Source organism: Nerophis lumbriciformis, linkage group LG02 (assembly GCF_033978685.3).
Source record: "Nerophis lumbriciformis linkage group LG02, RoL_Nlum_v2.1, whole genome shotgun sequence".
Classification (NCBI taxonomy): Eukaryota; Metazoa; Chordata; class Actinopteri; order Syngnathiformes; family Syngnathidae; genus Nerophis; species Nerophis lumbriciformis.
In genome coordinates this window covers 66,717,501-66,727,500 of record NC_084549.2, presented here as the reverse complement: position 1 = coordinate 66,727,500, position 10,000 = coordinate 66,717,501, and the positions used below count along the sequence as shown (strand labels likewise).

The following is a 10,000-nucleotide window of genomic DNA, read 5'->3' as shown; positions in this document are numbered from 1 at the left end:
GTCTCCCAAGACAAACAGGTCCTAGGTGAGGGATCAGACAAAGAGCAGCTCGAAGACTTCTATGCAAATGCAAGAACCGAGACTCAGATTTCCCTCGCCCGGACGCGGGTCACCGGGGCCCCCCTCCGGAGCCAGGCCCGGAGTTGGGGCACGATGGCGAGCGCCTGGTGGCCGGGCCTGTCCCCATGGGGCCCGGCCGGGCACAGCCCGAAGAGGCAACGTGGGTCCCCCCTCCAATGGGCTCACCACCCATAGCAGGGGCCATAGAGGTCGGGTGCAATGTGAGCTGGGCGGTAGCCGAAGGCAGGGCACTTGGCGGTCCGATCCTCGGCTACAGAAGCTAGCTCTTGGGACGTGGAACGTCACCTCGCTGGGGGGGAAGGAGCCTGAGCTAGTGCGCGAGGTAGAGAAGTTCCGGTTGGATATAGTCGGACTCACCTCGACGCACAGCAAGGGCTCTGGAACCAGTTCTCTCGAGAGGGGCTGGACTCTCTTCCACTCTGGCGTTGCCAGCAGTGAGAGGCGACGGGCTGGGGTGGCAATTCTTGTTGCCCCCCGGCTCAGAGCCTGCATGTTGGAGTTCAACCCGGTGGACGAGAGGGTAGCTTCCCTCCGCCTTCGGGTGGGGGGACGGGTCCTGACTGTTGTTTGCGCTTACGCGCCAAACAGCAGCTCAGAGTACCCACCCTTTTTGGATTCACTCGAGGGAGTACTTGAGAGTGCTCCCCCGGGTGATTCCCTCGTTCTACTGGGGGACTTCAACGCTCATATTGGCAACGACAGTGAAACCTGGAGAGGCGTGATTGGGAAGAATGGCCGCCCGGATCTGAACCCAAGTGGTGTTTTGTTATTGGACTTTTGTGCCCGTCACGGATTGTCCATAACGAACACCATGTTCAAGCATAAGGGTGTCCATATGTGCACTTGGCACCAGGACACCCTAGGCCGCAGTTCTATGATCGACTTTGTAGTTGTGTCATCGGATTTGCGGCCTCATGTTTTGGACACTCGGGTGAAGAGAGGGGCGGAGCTTTCTACCGATCACCACCTGGTGGTGAGTTGGCTGCGATGGTGGGGGAGGATGCCGGACAGACCTGGCAGGCCCAAACGCATTGTGAGGGTTTGCTGGGAACGTCTGGCAGAGTCTCCTGTCAGAGAGAGTTTCAATTCCCACCTCCGGAAGAACTTTGAACATGTCACGAGGGAGGTGCTGGACATTGAGTCCGAGTGGACCATGTTCCGCACCTCTATTGTCGAGGCGGCTGATTGGAGCTGTGGCCGCAAGGTAGTTGGTGCCTGTCGTGGCGGTAATCCTAGAACCCGTTGGTGGACACCGGCGGTGAGGGATGCCGTCAAGCTGAAGAAGGAGTCCTATCGGGTTCTTTTGGCTCATGGGACTCCTGAGGCAGCGGACAGGTACCGACAGGCCAAGCGGTGTGCGGCTTCAGCGGTCGCGGAGGCAAAAACTCGGACATGGGAGGAGTTCGGGGAAGCCATGGAAAACGACTTCCGGACGGCTTCGAAGCGATTCTGGACCACCATCCACCGCCTCAGGAAGGGGAAGCAGTGCACTACCAACACCGTGTATGGTGCGGATGGTGTTCTGCTGACCTCGACTGCGGAAGTTGTGGATCGGTGGAGGGAATACTTCGAAGACCTCCTCAATCCCACCAACACGTCTTCCTATGAGGAAGCAGTGCCTGAGGAATCTGTGGTGGGCTCTCCTATTTCTGGGGCTGAGGTTGCTGAGGTAGTTAAAAAGCTCCTCGGTGGCAAGGCCCCGGGGGTGGATGAGATCCGCCCGGAGTTCCTTAAGGCTCTGGATGCTGTAGGGCTGTCTTGGTTGACAAGACTCTGCAGCATCGCGTGGACATCGGGGGCAGTGCCTCTGGATTGGCAGACCGGGGTGGTGGTTCCTCTCTTTAAAAAGGGGAACCGGAGGGTGTGTTCTAACTATCGTGGGATCACACTCCTCAGCCTTCCCGGTAAGGTCTATTCAGGTGTACTGGAGAAGAGGCTACGCCGGATAGTCGAACCTCGGATTCAGGAGGAACAGTGTGGTTTTCGTCCTGGTCGTGGAACTGTGGACCAGCTCTATACTCTCGGCAGGGTCCTTGAGGGTGCATGGGAGTTTGCCCAACCAGTCTACATGTGCTTTGTGGACTTGGAGAAGGCATTCGACCGTGTCCCTCGGGAAGTCCTGTGGGGAGTGCTCAGAGAGTTTGGGGTTTCGGACTGTCTGATTGTGGCGGTCCGCTCCCTGTATGATCAGTGTCAGAGCTTGGTTCGCATTGCCGGCAGTAAGTCGGACACGTTTCCGGTGAGGGTTGGACTCCGCCAAGGCTGCCCTTTGTCACCGATTCTGTTCATAACTTTTATGGACAGAATTTCTAGGCGCAGTCAAGGCGTTGAGGGGATCCGGTTTGGTGGCTGCAGGATTAGGTCTCTGCTTTTTGCAGATGATTTGGTCCTGATGGCTTCATCTGGCCAGGATCTTCAGCTCTCACTGGATCGGTTCGCAGCTGAGTGTGAAGCGACTGGGATGAGAATCAGCACCTCCAAGTCCGAGTCCATGGTTCTCGCCCGGAAAAGGGTGGAGTGCCATCTCCGGGTTGGGGAGGAGATCTTGCCCCAAGTGGAGGAGTTCAAGTACCTCGGAGTCTTGTTCACGAGTGAGGGAAGAGTGGATCGTGAGATCGACAGGCGGATCGGTGCGGCGTCTTCAGTAATGCGGACGCTGTATCGATCCGTTGTGGTGAAGAAGGAGCTGAGCCGGAAGGCAAAGCTCTCAATTTACCGGTCGATCTACGTTCCCATCCTCACCTATGGTCATGAGCTTTGGGTTATGACCGAAAGGACAAGATCACGGGTACAAGCGGCCGAAATGAGTTTCCTCCGCCGGGTGGCGGGGCTCTCCCTTAGAGATAGGGTGAGAAGCTCTGTCATCCGGGGGGAGCTCAAAGTAAAGCCGCTGCTCCTCCGCATCGAGAGGAGCCAGATGAGGTGGTTCGGGCATCTGGTCAGGATGCCACCCGAGCGCCTCCCTAAGGAGGTGTTTAGGGCATGTCCGACCGGTAGGAGGCCACGAGGAAGACCCAGGACACGTTGGGAAGACTATGTCTCCCGGCTGGCCTGGGAACGCCTCGGGATCCCCCGGGAGGAGCTGGACGAAGTGGCTGGGGAGAGGGAAGTCTGGGCTTCCCTGCTTAGGCTGCTGCCCCCGCGACCCGACCTCGGATAAGCGGAAGAAGATGGATGGATGGATGGATATATAAATATAATATAATATAAATATATATGTATATAAATAAATACAATATAAATATATATATATATAAAATCTCTATTGTCTTTTATATATCTATGTAATCTGTATTGTCTTTTATATTTAGTATTTAAGTCCCATCTTAAAACTCATTTGTATACTCTAGCCTTTAAATAGCCCCCCTTTTTTTAGACCAGTTGATCTGCCGTTTATTTTCCTTTCTCCTCTGCTCCCCCCTCTCCCTGGTGGAGGGGGAGACACACAGGTCCGGTGGCCATGGATGAAGTGCTGGCTGTCCAGAGTCGGGACCCGGGGTGGACCGCTCACCTGTGCATCGGTTGGGAACATCTCTGCGCTGCTGACCCGTCTCCGCTCGGGATGGTTTCCTGCTGGCCCCACTATGGACTGGACTCTTACTATTATGTTGGATCCACTATGGACTGGACTCTCACAATATTATGTCAGACTCACTCGACATCCATTGCATTCGGTCTCCCCTAGGGGGGCTTACCCACATATGCGGTCCTCTCCAAGGTTTCTCATAGTCATTCACATCGACGTCCCACTGGGGTGAGTTTTTCCTTGCCCTTATGTGGGCTCTGTACCAAGGATGTTGTTGTGGCTTGTGCAGCCCTTTGAGACACTTGTGATTTAGGGCTATATAAATAAACATTGATTGATTGATTGATATTTACTTTTACTTTAACAGTTTTTTGTTTGCATGATAATTGTTTGAAATAGATTTATTATGTTGAATTGTATTATATCGGAAGTGCTTCAATGTGTTTGTATATGTATGTTCATTGTTAAAAAAAAATATACCTTGAATATTTCTGCACTAAATTTTTAGACACTTTATTTTTATAAAATTATTTCTCTACTGATTGTTTACACATTTAATTTCAAAACACTGTATTTTAACAAACTGAATTTTTAAACACCCACTTTTTGCTCTCAACATTTAATTCTATGAAATTGTCGGCATCACTTGATGCAAAAAAAATTCAGTTCACAAAATTCAAAGTGACATAAGTTCAGTATAAAAAGGAGCGTTCTCAATAAAGACACAAATGAACCTCCACAACACATCGTCCATTTTGAATGCGAAGCAAAAACAATCAAGTGAATCGATCATGTGATCAGGAGGCGGTGACGTCACGGTGTGAAGACGTCACTACGCGCAGTACGCACAGGGAGGGGAGGGGCGCACGGGATTCCAGAAGAGGATTACCCATGATGCCCCGCGGGCGAAGATGGCGACAGTTAAGGCGAAGAGCACATCAACTTTCTCCGAGTGATTTTCGCCGCTCGCTCGAAGGCTCCACGGCGACTTTTGATCCTCTCGCCGCCCGCGTCCAGCAGCAGCTCGACGGCCGAGGATCGTCGCTCGCTCCCGGCGTCGGATCGCTGGGGAGCCCGCCGCGCCGGAGAGCGAAGCTTCGGCTAAAGTTTCCGCTCGGCTCGGTGTGCCGTTGGCGGACCACCGGGCCCAACACCGAGGTGAGCAGGTTCGGCTGTGGGCGTGGCTTTGTCTGATCGCTCCGTTAGCCCAGGTGCGGCCATGTTGGACTTCGATCACCGGCCCCTCGGCCCCGCCCGCCTCGGCTCGGTATCAGTCCGGCTTTATGTGCGTGCGTGTGCGTGCGTGTGGTCAGCTGGGGAAGGACTGAAGGTGGCGCTGTCGTCTTTGAACCGCTGAGGAACAAAACAGTGTTGATAGATCACTTGTTGCCATGGCAACTCATCAACACATTGACCTCAAACGCACCATTTGGTCTTTTGGTCAGTGAAACAACACAAGTACTGTGCTGTGGTGCCTCGGCTTCGCTACCCGTTCCAAAAGGTTCGACGGAGACTGAATCTCACCACACCCGGAGCAATTTTGTGAATCCAAGTAATCCGTTCCAGACAAAACACATATTCAGAATAAACCTGCTAACATAAAAAATAGCTCTAATACCAACAAAAAAGCCTCCAATGAGGCGAATTCACCCTTACTGTGATGTACAGTGAGGTCCACAAGTATTTGCACACCCTGCAATTTTGCAAGTTCTCCCATTTAGAAATTAGGGAGAGGTCTGAAATGTTCATCGTAGATTTATTTCCACTATTAGAGACATCATCTTAAAAGGAAAATCCGGAAATCACATTGTATGATTTTTTTAAAACTATTTATTTGTATGTTACTGGGGTTCATAAGTATTTGCACACATGAGAACATCAGTGTTAATATTTAGTGCAGACAGTGACGTGCGGTGAGGTTGATGACTGGTGAGGCACTGACTTCATCACAGTCAGATTTACAAACATATGAACTCTAAAGAGTATCTTATTCACCATTTGATTGGCAGCAGTTAACGGGTTATGTTTAAAAGCTCATACCAGCATTCTTCCCTGCTTGGCACTCAGCATCAAGGGTTGGAATTGGGGGTTAAATCACCAAAAATGATTCCCGGGCGCGGCGCCGCTGCTGCCCACTGCTCCCCTCACCTCCCAGGGGGTGATCAAGGGGATGGGTCAAATGCAGAGGACAAATTTCACCACACCTAGTGTGTGTGTGTGTGACAATCATTGGTACTTTAACTTAACTTTAACTTTACACATACAAACTGTAGCACACAAAAAAGCACATTCAATAAAAAAACGTTATTATGGTCTTACCTTTACTTAAAATGCGCCGCTGCTGTGCTGGATTAATGAACCCCCTGATGGGAGTGTTATATCAACTAAAGCCCTCACTTCAACTTTCCACGTGCAAGATTGAATCTATTTTAAAAAGTGTAACCGAGGGTTTATAAATGTCGCCTATACTGTATGAAACTACAAAATAACAAACACGGAGGCTCCAGTTTACACGAGGACCACTTTATTTACCTTCTTTCAAAAACTTCCGCTCCACTCCAACGTGTCAAAATTCCGCTCTTAGCGCCTTCAAAATAAGAGCTCAAGGCATATACTGTATAACAGCGCATAACAGGAACTTAACATCACAAAGAGGAAAGCCCATAAAAATAGGTTACAAACGTTATTTAATAAGAAGCCAAAAAGTGCAAAAACAATAATGTTCGTGTTGGAGGAGTTGTGAATTATGTACACCTGAAGTCTGCAGACGTACCTAATGTTGTGGCCCAGCAGTCATTCACAACTCCTCCAACACAAACATTATTGTTTTTGCACTTTTTGGCTTCTTATGAAATAACTTTTTTAAATAGATTCAATCTTGCACGTGGAAAGTTTAAGTGTGGGCTTTAGTTGATATAACACTCCCATTAGGGGTTGCCGTGCATTCTACGGCGGGGGTGCAGGAGGCGAGCCTCAGCCAGTGCGTTTTTTGCAGCCGTTTTATGATCGCTCAGCACAAGAAATACTTTACACACATACAGTTGTTGACAAAATACACTGTACATTATATACCTCAGCTAACTAAACTATGGAAATGTATAATATAATTCATATAGCAATACGGTCTCACTGCACAGCAGACCAGCAGTTAGCCGAGTCCGTCCATGTTGAGGCACTGATTGACGTGCCTCGACTGGCTGCTGTTCACCGCACCGTCTCTTCTCAGTATTTGAACGGCAAATGTGAAAATTCAGCGATTTTGAATACAAATAATCTAAAACTGGTGAAGTTAAATGGAAAATAACTTTATAGTATAATCACTGGATACATTTAACAATTTAATATATATTTTTTTCTTTTTAAATTTTTTTTCTTTCCATGATGGCAGGTGAGGCCCCGCCTCACCTGCCTCTAGTGACTGCACGTCACTGAGTGCAGAAGCCATTGTTTGCCATTCCACAGGTCAAAGGTTTCCTATAGTTCTTCACCAGGTTTGCACACACGGCAACCGGGATTTTGGCCCACTCCTCCACACAAATCTTCTGTAGATCTGTCAGGTTTCGGGGCTGTCGCCGAGCAACACAAAGCTTCAGCTCTCTCCAAAGATTTTCTATTGGATTTAGGTCTGGAGACTGGTTAGGCCACTCCAGAACCATGATATGCTTGGTATGGAGCCACTCCTTGGTTATCCTGGCTGTGTGCTTCGGGTCATTGTCATGTTGGAAGACCCAGCCATGACCCATCTTCAATGCTGTGACTGAGGGAAGGAGGTTTTTGGCCAAAATCTCACAATATATGTCCCCGTCCATCCTCTCCTTAATACAGGGCAGTCGTCCTGTCCCCTTTGCTGAAAAGCACCCCCAAAGCAGGATGTTTCTACCACCATGCTTCACTGTAGGGATGGTGTTCTTGGGATGATACTCATCCTTATTTTTCCTCCAAACCCAACGAGTGGAGTTTATACCAAAAAGTTCTATTTTGGCCTCATCTGACCACATGACTTTCTCCCATGACTCCTCTGGATCATCCAGATGGCCATTGGAAAACTTCAGACGGGCGTGGACATGGGCCGACTTAAGCAGGGGAACCTTCCGTGCGATGCATGATTTTAAAGCACTATGCCGTAGTGTTCTACTGATAGCAGCCTTGGAAACAGTGGTCTCAGCTCTCTTCAGGTCATTCACCAGGTCCTGCCGTGTAGTTCTGGGCTGATTCCTCACTTTTCTTCCACGAGGAGAGATCTTACATGGAGCCCCAGTCCGAGGTAGAATATCAGTCATGTTTAGCCTCTTCCATTTTCTAACAATTGCAGCAACAGTTGATCTATTATCACCAAGCTGCTTCCCAATTGTCCCATAAGCCTTTTCCAGCTTTGTGGAGCTCTACAATTTTGTCTCTGGTCTCTTTTGACAGCTCTTTGGTCTGGCCCATGGTAGCAGTTGGACCTTGACTGACTGTGGGCTGCACAGGTGACTTTAATGAGCTCAAAGGGTTGGTGGGTGGGTGATTAGTTGTGGTGTAAAGGTGGACTTTTTTTTAAGGAAGACTGACAGCTCTTTGAGAGTCATCATTCTTGCTGATTCTCATGTGTGCAAATACTTATGAACCCCAGTAACATACAAATAAATCATTAAAAAATCATACAATGTGATTTCCGGATTTTTCTTTTTAGATTATGTCTCTAATAGTGGAAATACGTCTATGATGAACATTTCAGACCTTTCCCTAATTTCTAAGTGGGAGAACTTGCAAAATTGCAGGGTGTGCAAATACTTGTGGACCTCACTGTAGGTGGGTTAGGGCAGTGTTTTTCAACCTTTTTTGAGCCAAGGCACATTTTTTTCATTAAAAAAAAAATACGGAGGCACACCACCAGCAGAGAAGGTTAAAGGGGAACATTATCACAATTTCAGAAGGCTTAAAACCATTTAAAATCAGTTCCCAGTGGCTTATTTTATTTTTCGAAGTTTTTTTCAAAATTTTACCCATCACGCAATATCCCTAAAAAAGCTTCAAAGTGCCTGATTTTAACCATCAGCACTCAGGTTAACCATACCTAAATAGACACAAAATACCTATCCGAATGTACTCGAATGATTGAAAAAAATAAATGTTTTTAAGCTAAATTATTGGTAAACACAGTTTATGTATAATACTTTACGTAAAACCGCGAGTAATGAATAAAGTTTTCATCAATTAATATATTCTGTAGACATACCCTCATCCGCTCTCTTTTCCTGAAAGCTGATCTGTTCAGTTTTGGAGTTGATATCAGCAGGCCAGGGAAGCTAGGGTCGATATTCTTCTCTTGATCATCTTCGGTGGCATAAGGGACGGTGTGAGCCAAAACATCCAGGAGGTTTAGCTCGCTCGTCTGCGGGAACAAACTGCCGCCATTGCTTGCCGTGCTACCGAGGGCCTTTGTCCCTGAATAGCTCACACACTCCGGCAGATTCAATGGGGGTCTGGCGGCAGATTTCTTTGACTTTATCGTTGGAAATGAATCTGCTTTGAGTGTCGCAGGATATCCACACATTCTTGCCATCTCTGTCGTAGCATAGCTTTCGTCGGTAAAGTGTGCGGAACAAACGACTGACCATTTCGTCGGCTTTCCCCACACCCTCGTATTTTGAACAAATTTCGTCCAATTTTTTGCCACTTTCGCATCTTTGGGCCACTGGTGCAACTTGAATCCGTCCTGTTCGTGTTGTTACACCCTCCGACAACACACCGACGAAAGTGAGAAAATGGCGGATTGCTTCCCGATGTGACGTCACGCTCCGAGAGCGAATAATAGAAAGGCGTTTAATTCGCCAAAATTCACCCATTTAGAGTTCGGAAATCGGTTAAAAAAAAATATGGTCTTTTTTCTGCAACATCAAGGTATATATTGACGCTTACATAGGTCTGGTGATAATGTTCTCCTTTAAAAAATGAAACTCCAACAGGTTGTCGTGCCTTATTTTGAGTTTGTTGTTGTTTCCTGTGTGTAGTGCTTTAGTTCCTGTCTTGCGCCGTTATTTTGGTGACCCTTCCTGTTTTGTTGGTGTTCTCACGCCTTCCTTTGAGTGCTATTGCCCGCACCTGCTTTGTTTTCGCAATCGAGACTATTTAAGTTGTGCGTACGCTATCCTTCTTTGTGGGGACACTGTTGATTGTCATGTCATGCACGGATGTGCTTTGTGGACGCCGTCTTTTCTCCACACGCTGTAAGTTTTTGCGGTCGTCCAGCATTCTGTTTTTGTTGACTTTGTAGCCAGTTCAGTTTTACTTTTGTTTTACATAGCCATCCCAATGCTTCAGTGCCTTTTCCTAGCGGGACTTGCCTTTTGTTAATTTTTGGTTTAAGCGTTACATACCCTTTTACCTGCACGCTGTCTCCCGCTGTGCTCT

General features: G+C 48.2%; 1 protein-coding gene across 1 annotated transcript in view; it reads left to right on the top strand.

Annotated features, from left to right (window-relative positions):
• The first annotated feature begins 4,480 nt into the window (after nucleotides 1-4,480).
• tjap1 (tight junction associated protein 1 (peripheral)) overlaps nucleotides 4,481-10,000 on the top strand; it is a 40,089-nt gene continuing 34,569 nt past the window's right edge. The window contains exon 1 of the mRNA XM_061966982.1: nucleotides 4,481-4,765. The gene's annotated coding sequence lies outside the window, so the exon portion shown is untranslated. The remainder of the gene's footprint in view (nucleotides 4,766-10,000) is intronic.